General features: G+C 38.3%; 1 protein-coding gene across 1 annotated transcript in view; it reads left to right on the plus strand.

Annotated features, from left to right (window-relative positions):
- The first annotated feature begins 6,019 nt into the window (after nucleotides 1-6,019).
- LOC125173567 (sodium channel protein type 1 subunit alpha) overlaps nucleotides 6,020-23,831 on the plus strand; it is a 130,487-nt gene continuing 112,675 nt past the window's right edge. The window contains exon 1 of the mRNA XM_047872851.1: nucleotides 6,020-6,188. The gene's annotated coding sequence lies outside the window, so the exon portion shown is untranslated. The remainder of the gene's footprint in view (nucleotides 6,189-23,831) is intronic.

Consider the following 23,831-nt stretch of genomic DNA (forward strand, 5'->3'; position numbering starts at 1 on the left):
GAGGTCAAAACAAAACAACAACAACAAACCTGACTATTCATTTTCCTTTACTACCAGAAAGAAAGAGAATCAGAAGTAATTTTAGTGACTTCTTAGAAACTTTTTATAAAATTTTAAATGCATTTCTGGAACTGGTTCTAGCTACTTGAGAAACATTTTTTAAAACATGTTAAGTTTATTTATTTATTTTTGAGAGAGAAACAGAAAGAGTGAGCAGGGGAGGGGCAGAGAGAGAGTAAGAGAGAAAATTCCAAGCAGGCTCCACACTGTTAGTACAGAGCCCTGCCTGATGTGGGACTTGACCTCACACTCCGTGAGGTCATGACCTTGAGCTGAAACCTGGAGTCAGAAGCTGTTAACTGACTGAGCCACCCAGGCGCCCCCTTGAGAAACATTTTAGAATAGAATCAGTAAGAAAAACAATTCCAATTATTTAGGCTCAATACATCGCCAGTGATTTTTAAAATGACGATCTGTGAGTGGAAAAATCACAAATCTATAACAGCTTTGATTCAGTAAATTCCAATAGGGGGCCTCAAATATTTTTATATCATGTTTGAAAAAATATGGGGTGCCTGGGTGGCTCAGTCAGTTGAGCGGCTGACTTTGGCTCAGGTCATGATCTTGCGGTACGTGAGTTCGAGCCCCGCGTCGGGCTCTGTGCTGACAGCTCGGAGCCTGGAGCCTGTTTCAGATTCTGTGTCTCCCTCTCTCTGACCCTCCCCTGTTCATGCTCTGTCTCTCTCTGTCTCAAAAATAAATAAACGTTAAACAAAAAATTTAAAAAAAAAAGAAAAAATAGCTGATTTTCCTTCTTCCTCTTTCTTTCTTTCTTTCTTTCTTTCTTTCTCTTTCTTTCTTTCTTTCTTTCTTTCTTTCTTTCTTTCTTTCTTTTCTTTCCTTGGTGGGGTGTATGGACTTTACCATAGTTTCAAATGTTTACCTTCTAGTATCTACAAGATATTCTAAAACCAATAGCCCAATTCTGTGCTTTCAAGAAATTGTAACTTGAGGGGTACAGGGGTGGCTCAGTTGGTTAAGTGTCCAGCTCTTGATTTTAGCTCAGGTCATGATCTCATGGTTCATGAGATTGAGCCCTGAGTCACCCTCTGTGCTGACAGCACAGAGCCTGCATGGGATTTGCTCTCTCTCTCTCTCTCTCTCTCTCTCTCTCTCTCTCTCTCTTCCCCTCCTCCTCTGATGTGCGTATGTGTTCTTTCTCTCAAAATAAATAAACTTAATTAAAAATAATTGTACTTTAAACTTGCTGAAAAACTGGTTGGCTATGGCCCCTAAAAGATGGATCTAAATGGCAGTTTCTGCATTTATTTATCTGATTGCAGGTACATTCTATACTCGTTTTTGGCTTATTTTCAGAAGGACAAATTAACCTGAAATGTAAAGAGTTTATTATTTTCTGCTAGCAAACGGTTTCTGTTTCTAAAATGATGGCCTCTTAAGGCACTGTATTAGTAAATGCTTGGGGGAAAGCAAGGAATTAGTAGTAAATGTTTGCATAATAATATATATATTTACACACTACTGGGGGATCCACATCTAAAAGCAAAGTCCTGAAGTGGTAAATTATGTTTACTGTGGAATCACATCAATACTGTTCTTTAGCTGAGTTCTATTTTCCAGTCACATGGTGGCAAAGCCAGGTAATGATACAGTGGTCCTGTGGATTTAGAATCCTGAAGCCCGGGTTTAAATTCTGATTCTGGCATAGGCTATGGGTATGGGAATCACCATTCTGTCAGGCTTGCCTTCACCCACCAGCCTGTGTGGCATCACTATTATATCCTCTGAGACACCTCCCAAGGTCAGACCACTTCACAGGTTTAACTCCAGACACCAGTATCCCTATCCCTTGCCTACAGGGAGGACCCAGCTTCATGACACTCAGTGAGCCTAGATTCCCAAACAAATCACAGAAGGATCTATACACATTTTCTGCCTTAAAACTCAAATGTCACTTATAATGCTGAGCGAGGGAGTCCACAATTCAGAACAAAATGATTTGACCATCATTTTGGGAAATTTTGTACCAAAGACCAAGGATGAGCTCCTTCTCCCTGCCGAGCCTCAAATTAATGAAGAATTAATTAACTCTTTTTATGAGGCAGCTAATGAAAAGGTTCAGAACTCCAAGAGATGGGCATCAGGCAGAATGTTGTGAGGAAAAAAATTTCCCTTTATTTTCTATGCAAGAAGATACTAAATAACATTCTGGTATTAATCACACTGATTCTTTAGCCTTCTGATGCTGAGCTCTCCCCTCACGCTGTCAAAGTTCTAATCGCAGCAGGAAGGTCCCCCATCTGTCTTGGAACTGACGGAGGACAAGACCCTGTGCAGCATTTTCCATCTGAGTGACCACTCTTCCTGTTTAATACCCACAATGTCCTGACAGCCCGATGTCCCATTACAGCGTTCCTTTCTCTTGATGGCACACTGAGCAGTGAACTGCTCTGTTAGTCCCCCACGGAGCTGTACCAAAGTCATGATCAAATTCTCGTGACAGAGAGAACAAGGCAGAGACTGAAGGACATCTTATGCTCTCATTCTCTTTCCTTTGTTAGAAAGTCTCATAGGAAAGGCACAGCCTAAGCCTCTGGGCAGATGAGCAAGGCCGTGCAGTCACAGGTAGAAGTATTGTCACATAGGAAATGGCCAGTACATTCTTCTTCCTTCTGAGACACGTTTGCTTAGGACCTCCTAGAATGGTTAACATTAAAGGTGGGAGGGAAAGGAGGGAAATTATCCTTTCTTTCTTTGAAACTGGAAACATAACAGGGAGAAAGAGAAAATTAGATCTCGACAAATTAACTTGCATAAAAGTAAATACAAGAGCTGGTTCCACAGGGAGTTTGTAATCTGGGAGGTGAATAAGAAACGTGCATAAAACTCTCGGCATAAGGTCAAAAGAGACAATGCAATAGTGTTAAAAGTTGGCACAGATAAGTTTCATGTTAATGTATCTTTTGCCAACTTTTATGAATATGGGACTTTAAGTGTATACTACTCTAGTTTAATAAAAATCTCACATCTTTCCTTTATGTCAAGGCCTATATGAAGAATATGTAAAGTTACCAATGTTGTTAAACTGCTTCAGCTATGATGAATGAAATGTCTTCAATACAGAATGACGAGCTAGTCATTAAAAATACTCCTTGTATTTTTACAATGGATATAGGCCTTTTTTTTTCAGAGTCCATATCAGAACAGCCATTTATTCTCTTATGTGCAATCCCTTCAATTTAACAAACAACCATATTCCACAAATTTAAAATGTAAAGCCGTTCTATAATTAACACAAGAAAAAAAGATTCTACCTACTGAGAAAACAAGCAAGATATTAGAGAAGGAAGAATATGTAACCTAAAACCTGGGTAGAATTTTCCATGTATGAGTGAGGGGGGTCCGGGGAAGATCCATCAAGAGAAGCGAAAATTTTGAACAACGACCCAGAGGTGGAAGAGTGGTGTGTGCAGTGAAAGTAGTGAGCCTTCCATGTGTCAGAGGAAACTCGCTAATGGAGGGATTTTGAACTGGTTTATTCGATGATGTAACTTCAGTATCTGGAAAAAGTGCCTGAAGAAATGAAGTGTCCGATGCCTAGAATATAAGCAGTATTTGATAGCTTTCAAGGGCTAGGCTATTTGGATTCCTGCACCAAGGGAACTGGTTAGGACTCCATAGAGTAACAGAAACTAGGTTCAACTAAGCAAAAATGGAGTTTATGTGTGTTTATCATGGAACCAACCCCAAATCATGAAAGTATGTGGATCTTGGGAAGAACCGAGTGGGAAACAGGAAGTCATTGTGAGTTTTCTGGCTCCGTCTTTTGTCGCTACTTCTTCCACACCTGCGTGATTCCTTTCTCTGGGCACCTTGGCTCCACCTGGTTTGGAGCGTGCATTTCAAGCAAAGCCCAGCCCCCACAGCCACCAGAACCCCATGTAGCAGCTCTGTTTGACTAGGTCAGATGGTCAGACACCCTCCCCTGCTCAGGTCCTTAGTAGCTAGAAGCACAGGTTCACCTCTGGGGACAGAGAGGGAGGAGGGTGGAGAGGATGGCTGTGAGCAGCCACTCGAAAACTTGACCATTATAAAAACAATTAGAAGGCATTAAAGCATGTGGCCGATAGTGTTCTTATTTTGTATGCCTGTATGTTTAAGCCATAAGCACTGTTCGTATGAAATATGTTAGCCTAACACTTAAAAAAAATATATTGTCTGTTAGTTCACATACTTCCCACTTCTTCTTCCGCTCCAACAGCTTAGTAATTATTTACTAAATATTGGTCACCTGTCCCTCCAGCTCCTGTCAACATTGCCCTGACTCTACAAGAGACTGAACGACACCATTTCCCGAACGCTGAATAACTGCTGTTAATGTGTTCATGCTACCTTGATTGGCTTTTGTGAAAATATAGAATTGTTGAGATGGAACAGGAAATGATTACTCAATTTCTTTCTTTTATAGATGAGCGATGGACCCCTGAGTAATTTATTGAAAAAAGATCTAGTAAATGTTTTGTGAACAGAGAAACAATACATTCTTGTGATTCTAGAGCATGGGAAAAAAGGTGGGCTTTTGGTATGTTGCAAAGATCAATAGATTTTGGAACCAATAGCCTCAGTTTTCCTGCTTTGCAAGCTATGTGTGGCCTTGAGCCTTATTGATAAGGCTCAGAAAGCCTCACGATTCTCAGCTGCACAGTAGGAATAGTTATAATAATATATTTTTTTACTTTATTTATTTATATAATAATATTAACAGTAACTAATGTACTGTTCTTTGGTGAGGAATGGATGGATGAAATATTGAAGGTGATATCATTTAATAAATGGTAAAGCACATGCAATGATAGTTATCAATAGTAACAGTAAGTGTGTTCGGTGGAAAACAACCAGGATGAAATATTTACTGCAAACTACTAATCTACACATAGTTAACTGAGTTCACACATGACCAGATGTTAAAGACTGTTTCAGCTTTAAAGTACAGTATATAACATAGAAAGCTCTATTCTCAGTTCCCAGAGTTACAAATAGTTTCACATGGAGGCTCCATTTCTTGGGAACACCTGATGGATATGGCTTTTATAATTCTACCAATAGGTGTTACTTCATTTGATTCAAAATGTATGTATTTGCTTACCAAACCATGTTGTTGTAATTAAACTTTGGGTCAAATTCACAAGACAGGGAAACATATTGTGGTAAGAGATAATAAAACCACTGACATTTAGGGTGCAAGATAATCTAGTTTAACATCTAAATGTAGATGAAGATGGGGAAATGTAAGTTTTTATGGAGAAGCTCAGGGACTTGCTCAAAGGCATGTGCTCATGAGTGTTGAAATTGAAGTAAAACTCACATCTCACACTGAGCTGTTCACTATAAAACAGACCCACCACTAAACACAACATTAAAACTGAGAAAAATTTCAAGTAGATCTTCAAAGTAAAGCCTTAGACAATAAATAAAGGGCCACCCAATTGTCTACTGGTGGAATAAGAAGACAAAACTTTATTCACAAATTATGTAATTCATTAAGATAGCAATGATTCATAGTGAGAATAAAGTAACACTTTTAAGCAAAAGTAAAATGCAAAAGCAACACAAGTTATTGGCTATGCTTGAAGATAGTTGTATCTACTTTTAAACTTTCTCATCTTTGAGTCATTAGGGGTTTGATATGACAGACCAACTGGAAATGAAGGAGTAACAAGAGGAAGTTAATAATGAGATCCAAAGGGAAGAAGGGAAAGAAGGAAACAGAGAAAAGAGGTTGAGAAAGAGCACCTAAATCTGGCTGGTAAGAAAATATTTAGTGTTGGGCCACTAGATGGCGATATAATGTAAGGTGCTCCCTCCACTTTTTTTTTTTTTTTTTTTTTAAACAAGCTATTTGCTGATTTGTATTAGGTACCATAGAGTGAGGCGAGGATGAAGCCGAGAGGATACTGCAGAGGTCTCTGGTGCATGTGTGTATGTGTGCGTGTGTGTGTGTTCGTGTATGTGTGTCCTGCCTCAGTGAGACTGCAGCCCTTGTAAATACTTGTTACCTTTTGCAAGAAGGAATCTGAACAACTGCAGCTGAAGGCACGTTGTTATATCATCTGGTCTTTGGGAGATGCTGTTCCTCGTTGCAGATGGGTAATTTTCCTTTTTATCAGGTAAGCCATCTGGTTGTTTCGTTGCGATCTTTGTCATACTCATTCCAGTTATTCCGGTGGAAAGAGAGCCCGTGGATATACAGTTTGGGCTGAGCAGGAAGTCCATTTTTGTATGTGATTTCGGACCAACGGTCCCCCTCCTCCCTCTCTTCTCCTCCCCTTCTCCTCCCCTTCCCCTCCCCCTCCTCTCTCCACCTTCCTCGAACTGAATTCAGGTTTGTTTTGCAGTCAGCATCTTAATACAAGATGGGATTCTTTGGCCTGAAATAGCTTGGAACCTGGCCCGTTTCTTTCTGCCTTTGCTTGCCTTCAGTCTATTCAAGGTCTCCTTTTTGAAACCCCCTCCTTCACCCGTGCTGTAGAACTGGACTAGCTAGCTGTGAATAGAGGTCATATTGTTCCTAAGGATGGAGCAAAAATTAGATCTCAGCGTTAGCCCCACAGGAAGGAAGAAGGCGGCGGGACTGCTGCTGGAGCCTAGCTAGCACTGCAGGGGTGTTCAGCCTCCTCGGGCAGAGGCTGGGCTTGGGCAAGAAAGGAACAATGATGTATTCCCCCTAACTCGGATCGAACCGCGCCACCAAAGGAGCTGGAGGGAAGTGGGAACGAGTCCCTTCTGTGGAATGCCAAACAGGAAACACCGAGTTACTTTTAATTAGACAGAGGTCACGATCGGCAGTGATACTGCAGATGCTGTTCGGTTCCCCGTGTGAACCGGCTTGCTTTTCCAAACTGCACAAGAAATGACTCTGGGTGGACGTGAGGCTTTTCAAACGCCTTTGTTATCATGGATTCCCTCTCTCCTACCTGTTTGAGGTATGTGTTTAAAGACCAGCTCCCCCCACCTCCCTGACACGTTTACTTCTCATATGTCTTTTTGCTCTCTGCAGTTACTCACTGAAAATTGTCACTTCCCTGTAGCAAATCAGTCCAAAGAGAGTGGTTGCAGGTGCTTTTTCACGTGTCCCGTGAAACAATTAAAGCCAAAGCAGGGTAATGCTCTGTCTCTACGTGCATGTGACTAAATATTTTCTGAGATGCAATGGCAAACTTGCAAATTGCCAACACTGTTGCTATCACACCTATAAAATGTGGCTTCTTTTTATGTGGATTTACAGGTTCAAGTGGTATTTCTGATGCACTAGTGTAGTAACAGGACATATTTCTCCATAAGCACTTTAAAGCATCCCAAGAGGATGATGCCGAACAGAAATAGGAAAATTCCATGCTGAGGTTGGTGATTCCTGCTTTAGTTTCTCCCGTCCAGGGAGCAGTGGGTAGCTTACCTTTCCTATTTGCTGCAAGACCTGACCCTCCAGGGTGATGCAGCTTGGGGCTTCTGCACATACAGTGGACGCCTGACACTTTCACCCCTCATCTGGGCATGTTGGAAGAAGAATAACTAGGGTGAAAAACTTTAAACCTCTCCTCTGTTGCTGTTGCTTGTAATTGCTATGAAACCAGTGCATCCCTCTTGTAGGAGCAGTGTTGCGATTTAGGCCTTCCTTCACAAAGCCTCTTGAAGAGATTTTTAGATGGTGTCTATTTTAGGAACATAATGTGTAGACAGGAATGGATGGCCACAGAGATTTACGGGAAAACAATTTCGTGGAGAGGGTGAGGTAACATTTTAAACCTCTAGAACAGAGCCCAGTGGCTGGTTATATCACATGAACCCAGTAATGGAGTTAGTTTTCATTAAACTCACTGCAACTCCTTTGTATGGCTTTTTTTTTCTTCCCTCCTTATATCGTTGGTCTGGCTTTTCAAATATGTTTTTAGGCAGCCAAGGTATCCGGGATGCTCCTACTAGTAAAAGTAATTAATACATTGGATTCTGCCGCCAATACTTATAGTCTCTGTTTATATGGCCCCTTCTTGCTGGGAAATTTGGTATCTGGAGACTCATTTATTAGGGCAGTTTCCCTTTAAGGCATGGGCTAGAGGGTTTCTCCATCCTTGAGAGGGGAAGGGAAGGCACAATTGGAGGCCTAATTAATTATACAGTATCCAAGAAGGCACAGGGGATCTCGGCCAGGATTCTCCATTCGCAGCTAGAAATACCAGGGGCAAAGGGACAGACTAGAGACCTATTAAGTAAACTTTATTGCCACCAATAAGGCAATGAAAACTCCAGAATCTCAACAGAGGAATCCAGTAAGAAACATTCTGGTTCTTTGTACAGAAGGCACTGTCAGGGAACCCAGAGATTCTGAGAGAAAAAAACGTTAAGAGCATCTTCTGTATGTGTTGCAGACAAGGAAGGGAAAAATCTGGGGCTTGTTTGGACTTACCCCTAGGACTTCACAGACTGGGCAGTCCTCATGCATTTATATTGGTGTGAGCCTGACACCTGAAAGCACCCCTCCAAAATTTAGCCAGGGTTGGGGGAGGGGATGTGGTACAAGGTTTTATTTTACTCCTGGGTAGTCGAAGAGGCTGAACCCATCACTTCCTCCCAGGTAAATAGCTATCTTGAAAGGGGGAGGGGAGAAGAAAGAGTACAGGGGTTGGTGGACAGGTATTGAGAATCAGCTATTGATGCTTTTGCTATCTTCAATGTCAGGGTCAATGGGGCTGTGATTTGTGAAGTAATGACTACCCTTTGAAAATTCTGATTAGTCAAGTAAGTCTGTTTCACAGCTCAGTTTAGATTTTACTGGTGAGTGCTAATTTATACTAGATTATACTGGTGAAGGGTAGGGGGTGATGAAGAGATTTATTCTCAGAGCAACTGTGTTAAAAAAAAAAAAAAGAAACAATTAAACCAAATTTCCCCAAAACTGCCTCTAACTGTGCTTTTCCAACTTTTTCCTTTGTCCACGTTCCTAGGTTCCCATTTATTAATTATTTTCTTTAGCAAAGATGCATAGCATTTACTCCATCCCAGCCACTATTCTGAGCAGAATTTTACAAATATATTCCCACTTAATCTATGAGATAGATACTATTATTAATCACCAATTTATGGATAAGGAAACCAATTAACTTGCCCCTGGGGAGACAGTAAGTGGCAGAGCCCAAACAAACCCAGACAGACTGACTGTGGTCTATTCTTTTGAGCACCCCTGATCACCTGTGTGATGGTAGAACTATGACTGAGCCCAGATAATCAGGACTCAGGTAGTGCAATCTGTAGAGGGCAGCTGTAATTCACCTGCTTAACTACATGTCACAATTTCATATACTTTGATTTAGAATAATTCCCTAAATGTGCTACATTCATTCATTGGAAAAAAAAATGTTGTGCCCTCCTGTAGTACAGGACAGTCTGTATCCTAGATACAGGAATATGGTGAATAAGACAAAATCCCTGCCCACATGATGTCTTCAGTCTAGTGTTCAGGGCTGAGACAAGGGAGAAAACATAAATGTCCCCAAGGGCACAGTGTCTCACAGGTGTAAGAATTGGCATCCACCTTATTAGCAATCCAGAGAGTAGAAGAAATGGAAGGAAATGGGGCCACACAGATGACCAGCCAGATCTGGGGAGCCCTGCTTAGGGCCCTCGTTGTTGCTGGCTTTTATGAAAACAAACTGAGGAACAATATCAATATCAAGTAAATTTAAGTGGCATATTTACTGGTGAGAAATTACTGGTTAAAAAAAAACACAAAACAAACCTAAACCACTCATTTTTACACACAAATTTTTTTTTAACAATTTGTAAAGTTCTGTGAAAAATGCTGTGTTTCCTAGAATGCAGTGAAATTGGCTTTTTGAATGTTTAAAAACACTAAATCTGTTTGAGAGACGCCTGAGTGGCTCAGTTGGTTGAGTGTCCCACTCGGCTCAGGTCATGATCTCATGATCTCACAGTTCGTGGGTTCGAGCCCCATGTTGGGTTCTGTGCTGATGGCTCAGAGCCTGGAGCCTGCTCAGATTCTGTGTCCCGCTCTCTCTCTGCCCCACCCCCACTTGCTTGTGCACACGAAGCTAAATAAATAATAAACATTAAACAAACTTTAAAAAAAATCTCTTTGAGATTATTGGTTAGGTGGCAGCAAATAATTAGTTAAAATGAAAAAGAAAAAAAAAAAAGCCCCAGGCATCCAGTCCTTGCTTACACTTCAGCACTTTCCCCTGAAATGGCTAAATTTGGGAGGTGTGGGCTGATGATAAGGATGGAAACCAGTCTGTCATTCCCTAGGTTGGTCAGGACGTAGTAGGCACCCAGAGGTGTTTGAACAAATCTTTTTTTTGCAAATGAATTAACAGGATCTCAAAATAATATGGTAAAATATCAACATCAGCTTTCATTTTTATCTATATTAAATGCTTTATTATGTTTTTATTGCTTCAGAATTCACATTCTAATAGTTTATCTTTTTATATCTCTTGCCTGTTTGCTCCCACTCCCTCTCAGTTACCTACAAACATTGTAATTTCTCTCTAGCAAGTGTGAAATTCTCTCTTAGAATGAACCTTGCTTTGGGGCGCCTGGGTGGCGCAGTCGGTTAAGCGTCCGACTTCAGCCAGGTCACGATCTCACAGTCCGGGAGTTCAAGCCCCGTGTCAGGCTCTGGGCTGATGGCTCAGAGCCTGGAGCCTGTTTCCGATTCTGTGTCTCTCTCTCTCTCTGCCCCTCCCCTGTTCATGCTCTGTCTCTCTCTGTCCCAAAAATAAATAAAACGTTGAAAAAAAAAATTTAGAATGAACCTTGCTTCTAACCCTCTAAGTGGTAAAAAGTCCTTTCCATCTCTTAGGGCCTTCTCCTCCTTTGGTGCCCCCACCTACAACTTTAGCTTGAACTTTGATGAAAGCATCTATAATTTTTGGCTTTAATGTTTTCTTTTGTCATTTGTGCTTCTGATGTCATATATATGAAACCATCACCTAAGCCAAGGTCATGACAATTTACTTCTTTTTTTCTATTCTATTGGTAGTTTTAACTTTTACATTGATACCTGTGATTCATTTTGAGTCCGTCTTTATAAATACTGTGAGGCAGGAGTCCAACTTCATTCTTCTGCATGGTGATATCCACTTGGCCAGCACTAGTTTCTTACTGATTTCAACTTGTCCGTGCACCCGATATGCAGTAGGCCAACACCTGAGGCATGGGTTTTGAAGCAAAGAAAGTTTTATTATAAGAAGGGCAGATCAATGAGAAAGCAGGAGATCATTCCCAAAATGGCTTGCCCTGTTGAGTCTCCGGACAGCTTATATATGTTTGGGGAAAGAGGTAAATACATGAGAGGGGGGTGAGGGGTTCCTTGAAACCTTGAGGTGGGGGGAGGGCTTGAAATAATCTGGAGGTAAGCATTCTTCTGGACAATGAGGTGGCATTTGGGACTTGGTATGATTAGATGTCAGATACTTTCAAGACAAATATACCCTTTAGGAAACCATTGGGTTTCCACAATCAATGTATAAACAGGGAGTAGGGGCAAAAAGGCAAAGTTAATGACTGATCATGCATGAGGTTAAGAGGTGCATAAAACATACTTAAGTAGGGAACAAAACAGAATGTGGAGCTAAGTTAATAATGCAACTAATACAACCATAGTTCTGTCTATGTTTTCAAAACAGGTCCAGGAACCAAGTGTTTGACCTCAGATTGTGGAAAAGACTATTGTTCCCCCATTGAATTGTCACGTTAATCTTGCTGGTGCTATATTTTACGTACATCTGTGTCTTTAGTGTCAGTGATTGCATATATTGGGTGCTGTCGATGTCTTTTTTCTTTAAGAAAAGAGCAATGAGATTCTCCCTTTTTGAGAATCCATATAACTTTAAGTATATGAAAATTAGTCCACATACCTATAACAGTAAACACTTTCTTAACCTAACTTCCTGTCAAAATTTTTCTTATAACTGATAGCATATTCATTTGTGACTACTGGAAATTTAAGGAGGTAAGGAGTAATGAGCTAATGTTTTTGCAGAAAGATTATTAGTAATTTCTAAGAAACATCTCTACTATTGCACATACTCTCCCAGACTTATGCAAACATCACGTATGTTCTTTATAATATATGTTGCTTGTCTCCTTTTTTTCATAAACACCATTGAGGGAACCATTGAACTTGAAATAGAGGAGTGTCATCCAAATAGGGTTGGTTGTTGTACTGGTTTACTAGAGCTTCCATAACAAAATACCACAGACTGGGCAATAGAAATTTATTTCTCACAGTTCTGGAGGCTAGGAGTCCAAGTTCAGGGTGTTCTCAGGTTTGTTTGTTTTTTTCTGAGTCTTCTCCCCTTGACTTGCTGCTGGTAGCCTTCTCTTTGTGTCCCCACACAGTTTTTTCTTTGTGTGTATGCTTCCCTAGCATCTCTTTCTGTGTCCAGATTCCCTCTTCTTATGAGGACACCAGTCAAATTGTAATAGAGACCACCCTAACAACCTCGTCTTAACTTAGTCTCCAATACAGTCACATTCTGAGGTTCTATGGGTTAGGGCTTCCACGTATGAATTTTGAGGGGGACACAATTCAGCCCATAGCAGTTTTCTCTGACTATACTAATGACTGCTAAAACAATGAGCAAAGAAGATAGAAACTCGTAAGACATTGTTGTTGACAAAATTGTTGTTATACTAATGGTGAGTTTTCATTATTCGTAACCTTCTTCCACTGGATAATGAGGAGTTGTCTGTATAGGTATTAATAGTCCAATAAAGGAAAATTGATTAGGTTTCTATTTAAAGAGGTATGATGGATAACAAAGTGGGCAGAAAGAGTGGTGATGTTGATTAATCTTGTGTGCCTATAATCTCATGTTTGCTTTCATAATCGATGAGAAGTTTACTTAGCTGAGGCTCTTATTTGTTTCAGTGACAAAAGTGACACAAAAGGATATAAAAATTAGACATCAATGAAGAATTTATAAATAAAATAATTAATTTCAAAGTGCAACTGAGCAACTGAGACTGAGATTAATTTAAGTATAAAAGTAATCCCTTAGAAAGTTAGTACAGCTCACAGAGTTGAGGAGGAGTTGAGGAGTCTAGACTGGAAATGACAAGAGTAGGGGAGGCCATGACAGTCAGATAGCCCTTACTTTGGACTTTTTGGTGGTGTCTGCAAGGTGATATTGTCTCCTAGGATGAATTCGTTTAGCTACTTCAGGCTTTTTTTTTTTTGGTAATTTGGATTAAAAATTAAAATTCTAGGGGGTTCCTGGGTGGCTCAGTCAGTTAAGTGTCTGGCTTCGGCTCAGGTAATTATTTCATGGTTTGTGAGTTTAAGCCCCACATTGAGCTCTGTGCTAACAGCTCAGAGCCTGGAACCTGCTTCAGATTCTGTGTCTCCCTCTCTTTCTGCCCCTTCTCACTTGTGCTCTGTCTCTCAAAAATACATACATGTAAATAAAAAAATTTTTTTAATTAAAATTCTAGGAAGTAAGCATCTGGTTATTCAAGTCTGGATTATAAATCTGATCGCCTTAGTTAAGGGTGAACTGGGACCTTTGACTAACAGTCATACCAAATTATTCCTTGGTTAAGAAGAGTAATTCTACCCCAACAAACCTGAAAACTGTCTACATACACAATGTTCGAGAAATGGTTAAATAAACCATGGTCCTTACAAATAATGAGATTTTATGAAGCCATTAAGCATATTGTTTCAGGAATGTTTACTTCTTTGCAAAATTGCTCAGGATCTAATGGGTACATAAAAAGGAGCATACAAGCATATATATCTAGTAGGAGCTCAGTAATGAAAAACAAAAAGCAGCAGTGTTTTTACTTAGGAAAAGAACAACTGGAAAGAATTTAATAGTTATCTCTCATCTATGAGATTCTGATTTCTACTTTCTTCTTTGTAATTTTTTTAAAGTTTAAATTGATTTTTTTAAGTTTATCCATTTATTTTTGAAAGAGAGAGAGTGAGCAGGGGAGAGGCAGAGAGAGAGAGAAAAAGAGAGAGTCCCAAGCAGGCCCTACACTGTCAGTGCAGAGCCCGACATGGGGCTCAGACTCACAAACCGTGAGATCATGACCAAATCAAGAGTCAGATACTTAACCGACTGAGCCACCCCAGTCACCCCTATAAATTCAAACAAAAAGTAGAATATTATTTCTTATTTTTCTTATAACAAAAGTAATACATGCTCACTACATAAAGCAAGAAGGAAAATATAAGAGTAAAGATGATAAAATGATTCTTTTCTACACAAGCAAAATTATCACTATTAATTATTTATTTTATATGCCAAAGTGTTTTTTGTACAAAATTCTCCAAAATTAGCATTTTGTTGCTTTAAAACCCAGAGTAAAAGTTAGCATCCATTATTTTTCTGATGGATTTGGGTAAATCTATTTTGTATAAAGATCTTTATTGTATGTGTAATCAAAACAGTAAACTCAATGTAAAGTTAGTAAGGAAACAGTTGAATGTTTGAATATTTTAGCAGCCCACAAACTCTCTGTAATAAAATTAGTATTTTGCAAATTTTGTAACAATGGATGAGCTTTGGGAAGTGGCCTAACATAAAGTTAGCTTTAAATGTCAAAGGAGTGTTGTTCTAAAAATTGTGTAATTTAGTACTTTCACTTCTCCCTTTAGAATTCAGCAAAATTTTAGGAAAGTCATCTTATATTTATGACACACCTACCATTTGTAATGAATTGGTTTAGTAAAAATTGACCTCAGATTGAGAACATTAAAAGCAAACCGGGGGCACCTGGGTGGCTCAGTTGGTTAAGCGTCTGACTTCTGCTCAGGTCATGATCTTGAGGTTTGTGGGTTCGAGCCCCGCATCAGGCTCTGTGCTGACAGCTCAGGGCCTGGAGCCTGCTTGGGATTCTGTGCCTGCCTCTCTCTCTGCTCCCCCAGTTTGTGCTCTTTCTCTCAAAAATGAATAAATAAACCTTAAAAAAAAAGCAAACCAAAAAAAAAAAAAAACCCTGTAAATAATTTTGCAGTTTGTAGATGAATTTTTAAATTCCTTCAAATAAAACTCATCAAACTGGCAAAATCAGTTTATAAGATTATCAAATAGAATAATGATAAGAATACATTAACAATGTACACTATTGAGCCAGTGGACACAGAGGAGCAATGTGGGTCATTATCAGTATGCGTTGCATTTGGAGATGTGGAATTATTTGTGTGGAGAGTGTAGTGGGAAGAACCCATGTGAAGAAGAGATAGTTAATGCTAAATCTTAGATGACAATATCCAGATTATTTTTAAGCAAATATTAAGAATTTTAAAATCAACGAGAAATATAGAATAATGAAAAGAAACCAAAGTTCAGGATTTCCAATTACATATTTATAGAGGTGAAAAAAAACTAAGAGAATGCTGTTGCATAAAATATTTCCATCTAAGAAATTCAACAGATTTGAAAATCCTGGAAAGAGTTACTTTGAGACTTGACAAATGCTACCAGGCAGCAGTTTTTGTATTATCCTGGAATGTGATATGCCATTTTAAAAGGCCAGTGGTATTTTGAGCTATGTATGTCAGTGTGTTGGTACAAAACCAAAGAGGCAACAGACTGGTTTCAGGTCTAGAATGCCATATTTCAGTGACACCTGGGCCTTGGCGTTTCAGGTTTCCAGTGATTTGAGGAGCCTGGAAGATTGCACACCAATATGTAAGGCATTTAGAGCATTATAGACCAACCTGTATGCATGAAGACAAGAGTGCCTTTTGAAGAAATTCCAAAAAAGGAAGTTTGAACATAGTTAACTGAAATAGAAATAAGTAAGCAAGGAAAAAAGAAAACACAAGGTGGTCTCTATAAAACTCCCTATGTAATAACAAAGAATGAATCCCAGCTTACTCTCCCCTGGGACCAAATCTTATCTTATTCTCCTTTACTTTCTCTCTCTCTCTCTTTCTCTCTCTCTCTCTTTTTCATTTTTAGGCATTCTGTTTTATCCTCTGTTTTGAGCTTCATTTTTTTTTATTCTCAAGTTAGTTAACATACAGTGTAGTTTTGGTTTGAGGAGCAGAACCCAGTGATATGTCTTTTAAATATGACACCCAGTGCTCATCCCGAAGAGTACCTTCCTTAATTCCTGTCACCCATTTAACCCACCCCCCATTGACCCTCAGTTTGTTCTCTGTATTTAAGAGCCTCTTATAATTTGCCTCCCTCTTTGTTTTTATTTTATTTTTCCTTCCCTTCCCCTATGTTCATCTGTTAAATTTTTCAAATTCCACATGTGAGTGAAGTCGTATATCTGTCTTTCTCTGACTGACTTATTTTGCTTAGCATAATACATTCTAGTTCCATCTACATTGTTGCAAATGGCAAGATTTCATTCTTTTTGATCACCAAGTAGCATTCCACTGTATGTATGTATGTGTGTGTGTGTGTGTATGTGTATATATATACACACACACACGTATATGTATATATACATACACACACACACACACATACATATGCCACATCTTCTTAATCCATTCATCAATTGTTGGACATCTGAGCTCTTTCCATACTTTGGCTATTGTTGATAGCACTGCTATAAATATTGGGGTACATGTACCTCTTTGAATCAGCATTTTTGTATCCTTTGGATAAATTCCTACTAGTGCAATTGCTGGGTCATAGGGTAGGTCTATTTTTAATTTTTTGAGGAACCTCCACACTGTTTTCCAGAGCAGCTGCACCAGTTTGCATTCCCACCAACAGTGCAAGAGGGTTCCCTTTCTCCACATCCTTGCCAACATCACTTGTTGTTGAGTTGTTAATGTTAGCCATTCTGACATGTGTGAGGTGGTATCTCAGTGTGGTTTTGATTCGTATTTCCCTGAAGATGAGTGATGTTGAGCATTTTTTCATGTGCCTGTTTGCCATCTGCATGTCCTCTTTGGAAAATTGTCTATTCGTGTCTTCTGCCCATTTCTTCGCTGGATTCTTTGTTTTTCAGGTGTTGAGTTTGGTAAATCCTTTGTAGATTTTGGATATATATGAAGAACTTGAGTTTCACTTCTAACTCTCCTTCCACTCAGTGGGTTATGTAAAAATACTTCTACAATCATGTTCTCAGTATGTCCATAGTCTTTGGTACATATGAAATATAATACAAAAAATAGAAAAATTATTAACATGATTTCAGCAGTTTTTTTTTCTTTCAAAATGTGGTCCCTCTTGAACCTCTTGAGTTCCCTTGAAACCTTTTAAGGAGTACATCAGGTTGAAACTACTTTCATAATAATACAAAAGAATTTTCCTTTTCCACTGTATTGACATTTGCCCTTATGATACAAGAGCAATGAAAACTTCTAGCCTTAAACTTATTATGACAGTGGCACTAAACTGTACTAGCAGTGATTGCATTGTTCACTGCCATTCACTCCAAGTAAGAACAGGTAAATAAATTAATTTAATTAAAAGCCAGTTTTAATATTCCGTGTGCTGAAATGGGAAATCCATATAAAGAGTATGTGCCATATACCAAAGTCTGATGATGCTTGACTCAAAAGAAAGCACTTGTGGGGCACCTGGATGGTTCAGTCCATTAAGCGTCTGACTTTGGCTCAGGTCATGATTTCACAGTCCGTGGTTCGAACCCCGCATCAGGCTCTGTGCTGACAGCTCAGAGCCTGGAACCTGCTTTGGATTCTGTGTCTCCATCTCTCTGTCCCTCCCTTGCTCACTCTCTCTCTCTCTCTGTCTCTCTCAAATATAGACATTAATTTAAAAAAAAAAAAAACATCTGTGCAATTGTTTGAGTTATAAACTGAATTAGTTGCTTTTCCATGGAAAATCATTTTTACTTGAAAGAAGGACTGACGGACAAGTTCTGGTCATTCAAATTTGGCTATTTGGGAGATAATTTTTTTGAAAATGAAGTAAGCCGTTCATTTCAATAAAAGTAACTGAGAATATTTGTTACCAATGACAATATTTGAAAATTAGAAGTTTCGAAAACTTCTATCTGAACTCAGCAGCTTCTAAAACTTAAAGGATTTTCTGATGTGATAATTAGTGATGTTAACAGATGGATAATGAAATGTTTCCACAATTCAAATATGTACATAACTCAGTCAACTGATACATTTACAAATGAACAGTGGATAATGATACAAAATCATACCTGGAAAATGGATCCATTCAAAGTGTAAGATAGATCAAGAGATTTTAGTATAGCAAAGTACAAGTTCATTGATAATGGTTTCAGATTCCAGTTGTCTAGTTTGGGTAGACTATCAAAGAAGACTCTTCACAATTAAGTGAAAAGGTAATTACAAATTTCAAACTACACGGGACACCTGGGTAGCTCAGTTGGTTAGGCATCCAACTTTGGCTCAGGTCATGATCTCACAGTTTGTGAGTTTGAACCCTGTGTTGGGCTCTGTGCTAACAGCTCAGAGCCTGGAGCCTGCTTCAGATTCTGTGTCTCCCTCTCTGTCTCTCTGCCATTCCCCGGCTCAGGCTATGTCTCTCTCTTTCCCTCTCTCTCTCTCAAAAATAAATAAACATTAAAAAAAGGTTTTTTTAAGACATTAAAAATATTTCAATCTACAAATCTATGTGAGGCCACATTTCTTTCATTCAAAAGTAACTTATAATAGACTGAATGTAGAAGCTAATTTAAGAATTTACACATTAAGGTAGACATGAAAGAAATTTACAAATTTATAAAATAACATCACTCTCAGATTTTTTCTTTTAGAACGATAATTATTTTTCACTTAAAATATTATTTTTAACATATGGTTGGTTTGTTATTTATAAATAATTTCATGATTTCTCTGTTTTAATTTCTAATATAGTAAATATTAATAAAATTAAGCCACATAAACAAAAGCTTTTGGGGGTTCTCAATAATATTAACAGTAAAAAAAGGGCCTGAGACCAAAACTTTATATGACAAGGACAAATTTGATAATTCATCAGATTCAATGGTACATTTATGTCTGTTACACTGTAGACACGCATTAGTCGAGATTTTTCTAGTGTAGGTTAACTCAGTCACTTAAAGTTATGTTAATAGAGAAAATATTTGTCACATTATACCAGTAGGTTTTCCATTACTATAATATGAGCGGCACATATCAGTTTAGTTCACTAAGTTCTAGTAAAAGTGAACCAAAAGTTTATCAAAGTAAATCAGGGATCATAAAGATAAATGTCCTAATACTTTTGTCTGGACTTTTATCATCCCTCAACTAAACCAATGTAAGAATTTTCTATTGGCTTTTCTTCATCTTCCCATCTTGGAGTCAGCCCTCCACATAGTCACCCGTGACCTTTCTAACAAGCACATCGGATCTCCACTGTTTGAAACTCTAAGTGATATTCTTGGTAAAAAAAAAAATCTTTAGGATGAGCTGTTTAGGTTTCTTTCTTCCCCATGGCCTACCTAGCCTACCATTAGTCCTGCAGAACTAATTGCATTTCTGTGGATATCTGAAACTGTTTCTTTCTCCAGGTCTTTGCTACTGCTTCTTTCTCTGCCTGAAAAGCCACGAACTCATCTTCCCCCAAGATGATTCATTTTTCTGTGTGCTGTGTCTGTGCTGGCACAGGCTTCTATCACAGCACCAGCGGCACTGAGTTATGCTTAGTTTTCAGCCTCCCTCTACACTCTAGTACATTCTGTGCAATACTGGCCGATCTATTGCCTGTTGTGACTAAGTATTTTCACCACTGCCGAGTTCATCTTGGAGTGCATGAGTACTCAAGAGATGTTTGTTAAATAAAAATGAAACAAAACCAGAACTGATTTTTGGGTAATGTCTAACATCTGGCAAGTCTATACTTTAATACCACTTCTGTAAAAATACCACTTTTATGAAAATATCCTGAAGAATTATATAGTGATTTTAATAATTCTTCTACTTCTTATGCAAATTCCAAGCTCCTGTTATAGATCCCATATATATTATGATTAACACTGTTTTTTCAAAGTAATTCTTAATGCTTTTTTCTTACTATCTTTAGCATTAGGAGTCAATTCAGTATTTGATTACTTTCTCTTTTGTCATTTCAAGGTTTACATTGGTTTTTTACTGGAGTCTAACTTTTAAAAATTATCCAAGTATTATTCTTTATAGTTGTAAAATTTGTAGTTATTATAGAAAACTTAGAATATTTAGAAAAGTATAATGAAGAAAATAATATTCACGATCTTACTGTATTTTATGTGATTTTTCCCACAATAACAATAGGGCATTGTTTTTAATATTTTAACATTTTTCTCTAAATAATTTTTATTCCTGTTGTTTGCATAATAGGATTCCTATAGTGTTTTCAATTTTGTACCACATATTGTATCTTAAGCATTTTTCATGTCATCAGAAATAATCCAAAAATATAATTTTAATGACACCATATATTCCATGATTGAGCCTTACATTTGTTTAATTTTTCCTATAGTCTATTGTTCCATATTATATTTATGATCAGTATATAAACTGATTTCACAATCTGATAGACAAGTGTGAGGAAATATTAACCAATAATATTGTTTTAGCATTATAATAATATTAATCAGTCCTGGAGTAGAATGGTCAGGAAGTTGGTCAGAACAAGAAATAATTTTTTCTATCACTTATTTTTTTTTCAATTACTATTCATTCACTTAACAAATATATATTGAGAACCTACTTTGTATTAGACGATGTATAAGACTGCTAAGATGCTACTCTTAAGTATTTAGATTCCAAATAAAAAATATAAGCTGGATATATAAAAAAAATGTCCTTAGAAAGATGGATTCATTACTTCTTTGAAACTTTGAACATACTTTATACCATCTTTAAGCTTCAGAATTACAGATATTAAGAAAATCAATGTTCTTATTTACATGGATTAGTGTCTTAATGCACATTGAGTACTGTGCCTTGATGGGGCAGAATAAGATTCAGAACTGCAACTTAAATTTAGAACAACGGTTTTTGTTTGTCATAATGTCCAACATAATACCAAAGATAATTAATAGATATTCTATGAGGAATATTAATTCTTGACTTTAGGAAAAAAGAAAATTATGTGAAGAAATGTATTTATGTACTTTACTATAAAATGTTCTATATTTTAGCTTTTGATTGTTGCTATAGCTGCTGCATTTCAAATTCTTATGCTTTTGCACCTCTCACTCTTGGGAGACAGTGTTGTTATTCCGATCATCTTATGGATGAACTCGGCCGCTATTTACTGTGTACCATTCATGAAGAAAGTACTTTGTAAGGTATAGTGAAGAATGCAAAGACAGATGCTGCTCTCAACGTGCTTGTGGACTAAAACAGAAAATGGGACATGTTCACAAGTAGAGCTAAGGGGAGGTAGAAGCCAGCAAGTAATGCAAGAATTGCAGATAAATGCTTATAGGAATTCAAAAATGACTTGCTATTTGTTTTGGAGAACTGCCATTGGATAAAGAAGATAACAGTTTATATGACAGCAACTTTGGCTCCACCTTGGCCTATAAAAGTAGTTAAGGAGATCAACAAAGAGTAAGCGATAAGTAGTTGATTGGTAAAAATAAATGAAACGTGGGTAGCTAATAAGAAGTATGCCCTGGAGCACCTAGGTGGCTCAGTCCATTAAGCATCTGACTTCGGCTGGGTCCTGATATGAGGGTTCATGAGTTCAAGCCCTGCATTGGGCTTTGTGCTGACAGCTCAGAGCCTGGAGCCTGCTTCAGGATTCTGTGTCTCCCTTGCTCCCTGCCCCTCCTCCACTCATGCCCTGTCTCTGTCTCAAAAATAAATAAACATTAAAAAAAAAGTATGCCGTGCTCGCTTCGGCAGCACATATACTAAAAAAAAGTATGCCCCATAACAACAACTATGAATAATAATATTCATTGTATAAGACATGCCCATTACCAATTATTGTCCCTCAGCTTCAAGTTCACCCTTTGGTATGTTAGGCTCTTTAAGCATTTGTCCTTTACAGTAAATTTTGTCAGTGCTGTTAAACTAGTCAGTAGAGGGCACTGAAGGGACATTTCAAGAGGAGGGGGCTTCTCCTCCCGGTGCTAAATGTTACATTTTGATTTTACTTGCTCCTACTGCATGGTCCACTAGAGATGTGTGTGTGTGTGTGTGTGTGTGTGTGTGTGTGTGTGTGTGTGGCGACATCTGATGATATTTTTCCCAGCCACATACCCATTGGTGACTTCACAGCCCTTACAACACAGACACTAGGCTCCTGGACTCAGGCCCACAATGGTATGCCATTCCTCCTGGAGGCCCATTCATCAGCCATGGTTAACCTGTGCCCTGGAGGGTTATTCCTGCTTGCTGCACAATTGTGGCCCAACTCTGGCCGGGGCACCCCAGAAAACTACACTGGGTGCAGAAAGAGGGCTTCAACCGCAGAATCTTCCCATGTTTATCCTCCTTTGGGTGCTCTACCTCAGCCTTAGGGCACTCTTTAGACCTTTCTTACATCTTTATACTGAATTTCCTATCATAATTTAATTATTCTTCACATTAAACCTTTCATGTTTAGTATGTGGTTTCTGTCTCCCAATTGAGTCCCATATGGGTACCTGTTGCCACAAGTTAAAATTACTGGTTTTGGGGGCACCTGGGTGGCTCAAACGGTTGAGCATCCGACTTTGGCTCAGGTCATAATCTTGCAGTTTGGTTCTTGAGCAAGCCCCACACTGGGCTTACTGTTGTCAGCTCAGAGCCTGCTTCAGATCTTCTGTCTGCCTTCTCTCTGCCCTTCTCCCCACTTGTGCTCTCTCAAAAATAAACATCTAAAAAAATCATTGATTTTCAAGTTTCTTAGTTTATTTTGGTAAAGGCTTACATTTCATGTCACTATCTCTGAAAAAAAAAATCGGACAGATGTGACATATCACCTTTCCACTGACTTCATGGAAGATGGCTTTTTCACAAGTGAATACTAAATATGATCTAGCACTCCCATTCAGAAATAAAAATTAAGCATTTGTTGACCAAATAAAGTCTCATTAATCCCATTTCCGATTCAAATGCTTTATTTTATATTGAGTTTTCCATGTAACAGAGGTTGTAGTGATTGTTTCGACCAAAGTAAGCCAAATGAGATAGATCTAAACTATTTTCATATGGTCACAATATGTGATAATTATCTTAATGTAAAGGGCTTCCAGAAAGCATAAGTATGTAAGCAGAAGTTTTAATAGGTATGAGTTCTATATTCCACAAAATCATTTGTTAATTGTGACTTTGTTTTTACTTTTATTGCCAGAGCTCTCCATGACATTCTGGCCTGGGGTTAGCCATGTTAACAACTAAATTCAGTTCTTCGTTCTAATCTTTTGACAAAGTGGGGAGACCCTGGATAAAGCAGTTTTAAAAATCTTATGATTGATTTTTTTAAACTCACAAATGGCAGTTTTAGCTCAAAGATTTTTACAAAACCAAAACAGTAACAACCAGGCTACAAGTTTATTGACTCTGGGATCTTTTAAAAATGAAAATATTTACTAAGAATGCCCACTGGATAGGGGCAAAGTACACCAAGAAAAGTGTGTACAAAATATTAAATGAAGAAAAGTTCACATTCTTTCCTCTTTGGCAAAAATCCTAAAAAATAAGATATAAGACAGTCCCCCTTAGGACTTAACTGAGGTTCCTTGAAACATGTCAGAAATAGGCTGAGAAATTATCTCATTCCCTTTTAGAAGTGCTCTCCCATGGATAAAGTATTTTCTGTTATTTTTATTCCCTGAGGAATTATTTTCTCAGGACCAGATATTAATTGTTTCCTTTCTCACTAGCAGCCTTGCAA

This window comes from Prionailurus viverrinus, chromosome C1 (assembly GCF_022837055.1).
Source record: "Prionailurus viverrinus isolate Anna chromosome C1, UM_Priviv_1.0, whole genome shotgun sequence".
NCBI classification, from domain to species: domain Eukaryota; kingdom Metazoa; phylum Chordata; class Mammalia; order Carnivora; family Felidae; genus Prionailurus; species Prionailurus viverrinus.